The sequence below is a fragment of the Typopeltis vanoorti genome, chromosome 17, assembly GCF_054136105.1.
Source record: "Typopeltis vanoorti isolate ZY-2024b chromosome 17, IOZ_Tvanoo_1.0, whole genome shotgun sequence".
Lineage (NCBI taxonomy): Eukaryota > Metazoa > Arthropoda > Arachnida > Uropygi > Thelyphonidae > Typopeltis > Typopeltis vanoorti.
In genome coordinates, this window is record NC_143565.1 from 108,854,877 (window position 1) to 108,864,386 (window position 9,510).

Genomic DNA, 9,510 nt, shown 5'->3' on the forward strand with positions numbered 1-9,510 from the left:
CTGTTTCGGAATTCAAAAGCGTTCGCTTATTACTAACTACATTTATATTAATAATATATTATGTAAAACGTGCTGAAAGCAGTCTCCTTCATACATTCATTTAGTGTGGTATATTATATTATGTACTATGCGTAATAAATATACTAATTTTAAAATTGGATAGTATTCTGGCCACGCAAAAAATAAAAACATTTCCATTAAAATATCCTAATACATAACCAGATGATATGATTAACACCGTAGTTTATTATTCTCTATTTAATAAAAATTTTATGTCTAAAGAATTGTTTATATAAAAACGTCTTTGAACTAGAATTACACTGAAATCGATTGAATATTTCTTTAAAAAATCTTCATCTATTTTTAAAAATTGCATTCAATTTTTTCAAATCCGAATCACTTTTTGCTATTCCTTCTACGTGTCGGGAACATTTCGAACGTTGGTTGCTCAGGTTTCCCTTCGTAGTTCGTGATAATCTTTCGCCTTTTATTAAAGATTACGTGGAGGGAAGCATTAAATGAGTCTTCTGCAGAATTTTTGTAGTCCCACCTAGCGGTGCGACTTATTATTAAAATATAAAAATTAAATATGATTACTTTAGACCTCGGATTGGTTTCTGTTTTAAAATTCGAAAATTTATTTCACTTTTCACTGAAATCAATCTTTGAAACTTTAGTCAGCTAAATGAAAGAAATTTGAAAGCCTTTGAAATATCCTTAATGTTTGAAGGTCTTTACTATCTTTTCCTGACTTTGAGACATAAGGAAATTAGCTCAGGCTAATTTAATAGTGTTTTCTAGCTGCAGAAAGTGATCCGTCATTATTGGATCCTGAAGTCAATCTAGCAAGTCCTGAACATATTTAGAAATGAAATATGATTTCGTAGCTTGAATACGTTTATCCATGAACGTGATTGTTGACACGTTTCCCTTCCAGAACAATCTCGAGTCGCTTCCACGACGAGCGAGAGAATTTTTATGAAGTTTTAAATACACATACAGCATACTAATTTGAATGTTTTCGGTTGAATTTTAAATTATTGTCGCCTTGAAGCTAATTCACAGTGACTGAAGATCAGCAGTCTTGTACGCTCGGCATATTCGGGTGGACTTCGTTCCAGACGTGTCCAATTCGAACTAATTGTTGCTTCACATAATACACAGAAAGGCCACTGAATTAGAAACTTCGCAGAAATCAGTGATTTCCATGCGACTGACAACATCATCCTCTTCAATTCGGTGTGCATCGTACGGAGAAATATCGGTCAGGATCGCCCTTAATTAAATGTTTTTAGTTATTTGGACTCACACAGGAAGTTCTTTTGTCCTTACAAGTCTTCACATAATGAACGGTTCTGATATATCCTCATTAGTCTTCAACATTTCTTTGATACATTTCCTTGTGCATGATTTCGAAAGCAAAGAAACTTGCTTGTAGAATTCCTATAGTTGGTGAGCATTTTATCCTGTTCAATCATGTCGAAAGCTTTGTTTAAGTCTTTTCGGTTAGTATTACAGAGTACTTAATGATAATAATAATAATAATAATAATAATAATAATAATAATAATAATAATAATAATAATAATGAAATTATTTAAATAATCTAGGCTATCTCCTATTCTCTAATGGTGGACGTTCACTGCCTCTGAACCCCACTGTGAGATCGTCCTAAAACGTCTTTTTAACTCCTTTTGGGAATAAAACTACTTAACGGGTCATTTCTATATCGATGTCAATGTACATGTAGAAAGTTAAAAAACTTTCTTCATCTTTCTCTCAACAAGACATTTTCATTAATAAGCTTAAGCACGTTTTTGGCTACTTGTATTTATATGGCTTCTGCATTACTTCAACTCCAGTATCTCTCCCGGGTCTGGCTCACACAGATGAGACCTTGGTCTGCGTAGTGGCCCTCCCCATTATGAATTGCATTATTATACGTCCGAAAGGGAGTGAGTGTGCTTTGCATACTCTTTGCATACTCCCTTTATATATATATATATATATATATATAGGAATCAAATTCCTATATATATATATATATATACATATATAGGAATTTGATGATGGTGATGATGATGATGATGACTTAAACAGAGATAAAATATGAAGTTGTAATGAAAACGATACAACTAGTTTCAGCCTTTTACAGCCTTCTTTAGGTATCCACTAAATGTAGAACACAATAATAAAAATTGAAGTTACAAAAAATTGAGAATTACAGGTAAAAAATGCAATACATAATTGACACAAAAACGTTGTATTTTTCAAGATGTTCTATCTAACGATCTATTGTTTGTTGCAGGCGAGCTTGCAAGTTCTCCTGAACGCCAGTATTGAACAACTGCAGCATGGCTAACGGGGATGTTGTAACTCAATTATAATATTCCTTATTTTGGACAGACTAACAAATCTGTTGAACTACGCATAGATGAGCATAAGAGAGCCATCTCCTATAAAATATCACATGCATCTGCGCTATGCAGTCATGTTCTTTTCTCAAACAATCCTCATGATGATCTATAGTCACTCAGTTTGCTGGGATAAATCCGAAAACATTTTTCGCTGCAGTGATGAGTTTGATAGGAAAATCATGGAGTCCAGGGAAATCATCCTTAATCCTGAACTTTTAATCAGCAATTTGAGTTACAACATCCCTGAAAGCCATGCTGTAGTTGTTCAATACTGGCGTTCACGAAAACTTGGAAGCTCGCCTGCAACAAACAATAGCGCGTTAGATAGAATAACTTGAAAAATACAACGTTTTTGTGTCAAATATGTATTGCATTTTTTCCCTGTACTTCTCAGTTTTTTGTAACTTCAAGTTTTATTATTGTATTCTACCTTAGTGGATGCCTGAAGAAGGCTGTAAAAGGCTGAAACTAGTTGTATCATTAAAACGTAATATTTTATCTCGGTTTAACTCATTAAATATTTATTCTTTAAAATGTACCATTACAACCGAGTAGAAGCTCAGGAATACATATATATATATATATATTTTTTATATTTATATATAAATATATTTATATTTATACAATGACAGATCATTAAAAACTGAAGTTAAGTTTGAATTGGAGTCCGAGCTACATTTCTTCTGTTAAGTACATGAGAGCGTATAACTTCACGAGTTCGCCAGTATCGAATTGCAGAGTTATGTGTGTCTCGCAGACGATAACTTCGATTGCTGTTCAAGTGGAAGAGTCAAGGATTATTTCTTTTGATTCCAGGATACGACGTTCTAATTCATCGTAACATTTATGAAGGTTGGATGTTGAATACCAATCTATTTGATGTTGGCGACCTTCATCATTGGAGATAACTGAGAACAAGACGTGGCTGGAGAGGACGATGGCTCTCGTTCTATTGTATGAGATGTCTCTCTGGTGTTCTTCGAGATGTAGATAGACAGACTTTTCAGTTTGGCCGTAATATGGTTTCCCACAGTCGCATATGATTCTGTAGACACCTGGACTGTAGCTCGGTTAACTCCAATGATGAAGGCCGCCAACATCAAACAGATTGGAATTGATATGGAAGTACAATAATATATGAATCTAACAATAGAACTGTAGCTCGGACTCCAATTCAAACTTAACTACGGTTTTTAATGATCTGTCGTTGTAAGGGTGCAATGTTTTTTACGGTCTTTTATTTGCTTTTTATGTTATCACACCTGACGAAGTCGGCATTCCGACGAAACTAGGTGTGCGGTTATATTAAATTTACTTGTTTCTCTATTATCTCGGAAATGAGTCATTAAATAATATTTAAGATGTCTAGAAACCGAGTCAATCTACTTACCAATAATCATATTCCTTATGACGCAGATAAACAGCAGCTTATAAAAGTATATCAGAAGACCCTCAGGAGCATTGGACCTTTCATCAACAGGCATATTTTCTTAATCGTTGTAAGTTTTATTCAATTATTCCCAATTTCCTACAATTCAAAGAAATCATAACAATAGAATGGGCACAAAGAATTCACCGGAAAGCAAAACTAGAACTGTTGTCTTAAAGGATTATTGATATGAAACGCAGTTTCATATCAATAAACCTCTCACTCATCGTGCCAGGAACGTATTGTCAGACGAAGAAGAGCTCAAAAATGAACTGAAAAATCTTAAAAGGGCTTTCAAAAATCATGTTTACTCTTCCAAAAGTATTAATAAACTACTATACCTCCGTCATCAAAACACTGTTCAGGCTTCGATCAACCCAGAGCTTACACTCCTTACCTCACATAAGTTCTCTCACCCCTAAACTGGCAAGAATTTTGAAGAAGTTCATTATCAAAGTGTGTTTCTCCACTCTACCTAAACGCTAGTCAATTCTAAGCCACTCCAATGAAAATCACCATTTTCAGTTTCCAGATGTCTACAGAATCATATGCGACTGTGGGAAACCATATTACTGCTAAACTGAAACTACGTCTCGAAGAACACCAGAGAGACAATTCATACAATAGAACAAGAGCCAGCGCCCTCTCCAGCCACGTCATGTTCTCAGTTAACTCCAGTGATGTTATGGTGACAATGAGGAAACCGATAAGTTAATTCCAAATAGATTAGAAATTAACATCGAACATTCATAAATTTTCAATGAATTAGAACGTCGTATCCTGGAATCAAAAGAAATAATCCTCGACTCTTCCCACATGAACAGCAATCTCAATCTGCCAGACTCACATAACTCTGCAGCTTGGACTCCAATTCAAGCATAACTTCAATTTTTATTGCTTTGTGGTTGAAATGGTGCAATGTGTTTTTATGGTTTCTTATTTGCTTTTTATATTATCACACCTGACGAAGTCTGCATTCCGACGAAATTATTTGCGTGTTTATTTATATTATATTTACTTGGTTCTCTATTATCAAATTATTCATTGAATGGTATGTATATCAAGTTAATTTCTTATGGAAAATTATTTTCCATATATCGCAGCTTTAACAAGTATTTTTTTAACCAAAAAATTAATATACACGAATTGTTTAAACATGTCTTTAGGACTTCAAATTACCTTGTATCGAGAATGTTTTGTCATTCGCCATATAAAGTAATTTGAAGTACTAAATCCGGAGTTTATTACGGCGGTCGTTCATTCATACAACACAAGAGAAATAAATGATATCGAGAATTTACTTCTTTGTTTTCTTTTCCTGGAATGCCTGAAATCAGCAAAGTTGAGTGGCTTCTTTGCTTGGCAGTTAATCTATAAGATAATTTGAAGGTTTGTTACTTTGCTTACTTAATTTGAATTTCATACTCATGAACCAATTCATGTCCACGCGGTTAGCCTAGTGCAGTGATGGCGAGCCTATTACACGCGTGTCAGCACTGACACACTTCAGGGTTTCAGGTGATACACCTTGGATGTTGAAAAATAATGGTATTCTAATGAAAAAACTGCGATAAATCGTGTAAGGTCGCTCGCAGTTAAGGCGAAGGTAGGTTTGTTCATTGAAAGAACTTTCTACCAGTACTCAGCAACAGAAAAGTCATTAAATGTAAGTTTGTAATTTCAGTTTATTAAATATGAATTCGTAGATTTTATATCAATGTCCTATTAAATAAATAGCCTAATATGATATGTATAAGTCACCATCTATGATTATGTAGTTACATTTATAATGCATGTATGCAAGTGGCACATCAACAACATCAGTATTTAAAAAAAAAAAGTTTGACACACTTGGGTAAAAAGGTTCGCCATCACTGGCCTAGTGGCTATGCGCGTTGCAACCATATATCTCGGGAAGGAGGGTCCTATGTTCGATTTCCGTCGGCGACGTGAGGAGCTTAAGAATCTTCCTCAGCCAAGTTAGGCGGTCTTGGGCGTTGACAGCGGGTATTTTTTCTCAAATAAAAAAATACAACAATATAAATGGAATTTCTATTGTTGTATAACAAACCCGTGCCAATATCAGCTAAAATATGGTCAACAGATTTTCTCATATTTTAAATGCTTTTTTTTTGCATACGATTTTATACATTTCTTTTTTTGTCGAAACAAAGTCACAGCAAATGACAGGGTTGTTTTGAACTACGTGCGAATTTACTGAAACTATGTAACTGTTATTATTTTATATTTTATCTGTTCATTTATTGGATTCTGTTTTTGCAAAATCTATATTTGTTTTTCGATATAAACAACTAGTTTTCGGTTTCAAAAAATGCCGCCGCCACCATCATTAATATTATTTGTCGCATGTTGAGAATAAAAAAGAATGCATTTCCTGTTTTCTCCATGTTTTCACAAAACATTTCTACACCTTCGGTATTCATTTCCCTTCGCTGTTTGTATTGGCAATAGGAATCAAATTTCCAAATGACTCAAATATTTTTCTAATCTACCTTAAGATTAGAAAATATTTGATTTTAATCTTAGTCAAAACAAATCAAATATTTTAATCTCTACTAATATTTGATTTTGATCTTAGTAGATTATAAAAATAGTTACATACGTAATCACATGGTAATTACGGATGTAACTAAATACCAGGACTAGGTGAAAATGACCGGATCAGTAGCTTCGGTTAGTTCACCTGCAGTCCTTAGAGGCTCTTGCATATCCTTCCCAGTTAACTAGCTTTGAATCTTAAGCGACTCCAACAATATCCACACATTGCTAAATCTCTGAGAAAATGTGGATAATGGGCCAAATATACAAAATATTCAGCAGCAACGGTTTGGTGGGTGAATGACCGCAGTTTATTACGGCGATCCTTCATCCATACATAAAAATAAATAAAGAGAAATAAATGATATCGAGAATTTACTTCATTATTTTCTCTTCCTGGAATCAGAATGCCTGCCAATCACCAATGTTGAGTGCCTTATTTGGTTGGCTGTTAATCTCTATGACAAGAGAAGTAGCAATTGTAATGATGCAGGTGCTAAGCAGGAGGTCAAACTTGATTACTACGTAATACATGAAGAGATTATCATTTACTCACAGTTACATTAATTTGGTTAAATTCTACTTCAAATATATACTCCCATCAGCAGGATACATCATTTTATACAAAATATGAAGTTCCCTGTAAACAGGCCTTCATTTAAAACTTATCTGCATTAAGGAAATTATCCGTTAAGCAACTGCATAAAAATGAGGGAATCGAATAATTCCAGAAGTGGAAGGAAAACAAGGAAGAAAGAAAAAAATAGAAATTATAAACTTCGAATATCAAATCATGAATGATAGTTACACAAATCAATAGAAATTTCGAGAGAGCAGATAATTCGAATAAACGATTTCTAGAAGTGACTTTCCTAATTGGAAAAGCAATAGATAAACCAAAAAAGAGAAACCTCATTAGGCAATTAATTTTTATTAATATATATTAATGATTTCTGGGAATTGGCTATTTTAATTAATAAACATTTTCATCATATGAAGAGGTGTGTAAAAGGATGCGACATTCTTCTCGGAGATTTTTTCCGTCACTTCAAAACCCTTACCACTTCATATGCTGTTGATGTAAAAATTATTCCTCTTTCTCCTGAAAATATCTCCAATAATTTACAGCTTGTCCACAGCGTCAAGTCTACACTCCACTTAAACGCAGATAAAGTCAGTACATTGCTAAAATGGTGGGGAAAATAAATATAAAAACTAAATATAATATTTGGTAAAGAATATCGTGTTTGTTATACGGAAATAGATTATTGTTAATCTGTTGATAATTTTGTAGCGTACTTTGTCAATTATTGCAATGAATAATAAAAAACAACACATTTTTAAACAAGATTGTTTATTAATCACAATGAAATAAGATAAATCAAAACAGAAATACGTTTACAAACAAGCTGTCTTCGCCAACTCTAAGGATATATAAACTCATAGTAATAATAATCACAAGGTACAGAAGATTTCTGAGAATGATATTTAGTAATAATTCACATTAAAATACTATTAATCATGAACAAGCAGAAAAAATAGAAAAACAATTTCAGGAATATTCACCATCCTTTTGTAGTTAATATAAAGAAAATAAAATTGCAAATCATAACATGAATTGCTCATGAATTAATAAAATCGTTAAATGCTATGCAAGATCAACAATTCAGCAACATATCAACAACTGAATTTAATCATTGCTTGAAAAACCAGATGTTTAACAATATTTTATGTTTATACTAATATTTTGAAAATATGAAACTACTATGTAGGAAACTATTTCCTAAAAACATTCAGTTTAGAATAAAAATCAACAGCATCTCCTGAACTATTCACATAATAAAATTAACTAAATGATGAAAGATTACACTTATGACGCAATTTTCGCGAAGGCATTGGTATTTTGGGGTACAATGAAGGGAATCGATTCTTTTCATATGGAAAGAACTGTGCTAATTTTATGTAGAAAAGTACGTTTCCGGATGAAAACATTTATTTAATAACTTGATTTAGGTTTCTCAACGTATTTTTCAAAATCGTGTAGCAAGACGTATTACTAATAAGATTTCTTCATTAAAGTTCTACAAAAAAACTTATTTAACAAAATGAGTTTATTAATGAGTTCATAAATCGCATTAATAAAATCATTTTGTTTTGTAGACAAATGTTAGCATTGCATATAAAAACGATTTCTCCTGAATGTGAACTAAGAAATATGTTTTCAACGTAACTTTGCCGTATAATCTTGCGAGAGGTTAATTAACCAAGATAAAATAATGTACCTAAAGAGAAATTCTTATACTTATTAGTTTACATGGTTTTGAAAATTGTATGCCTTAAATTTTCAAAAACATTCTACTTATTGTGAGCTATAAAATGCCTTTCCAATTAACTTGACCACGTAAACGTTATCCGGAAAAAATTGTTTCTAGTGTGAAGAAATAAACGCTTTTTAAAACAAACTGAAAAGGAAAATGACTTCGGAAGTTTCAAAAAAATAGCCTCTCATGACGGCTTGTGTAAACTAATAAAGGTACGCTCCAGATTTTGCTGACAAATAGGTTTTTCTGAGTGTCAACTCAGAAATGACTTTCCTATTCACTAAATGGCTTTCCAATTCACTTAATCTAGAAAATAATCTGGCAGAATTTCGCAAAAAAAGAGATCATCCATGAGTATTGAGTTAGTAAATCGCTTTCAAATTGAAATTTCGACGAATACTAAAAAATTTGAAATATCGATATTTCTGCTGATTATCAAGTAATAAATGTCTTTTCATCCTATTTACCAGTAAAAGTACCTTACCACAGCTTTCAAAAACAATCAAGAAGGTTATTTTTCATGAGTGTGAACGAAAAATGAATTAGCAAGTTACTTCATTGTGAAATGCCTTCCAACAAGCGAGAGAATAGTATCTCCTATGTGTAAAGTCATAAATCTGTACAATTAAATTAAGTTGATATCGATAAGGCTTTGCCACACGTCGCATAAGAGAGATTTCTTATCATGAACCAAAAATTGTGGTTTGAAATTATCAGATGAGGTAATTCCCTACCCCATTTGCTAATTAAGTATTTTCTAGCGTATTTTGTGTATTATTTCGCTG

The 9,510-nt window shown here is 32.7% G+C and overlaps 1 non-coding gene across 1 annotated transcript; it reads left to right on the forward strand.

Moving 5' to 3' along the window:
• Positions 1-444: 444 nt before the first annotated feature.
• On the forward strand, positions 445-564 carry LOC150097763 (U5 spliceosomal RNA). The gene has a single exon (XR_016549771.1). It is a non-coding gene; the product is annotated as a U5 spliceosomal RNA (small nuclear RNA).
• The last annotated feature ends 8,946 nt before the right edge of the window (positions 565-9,510 follow it).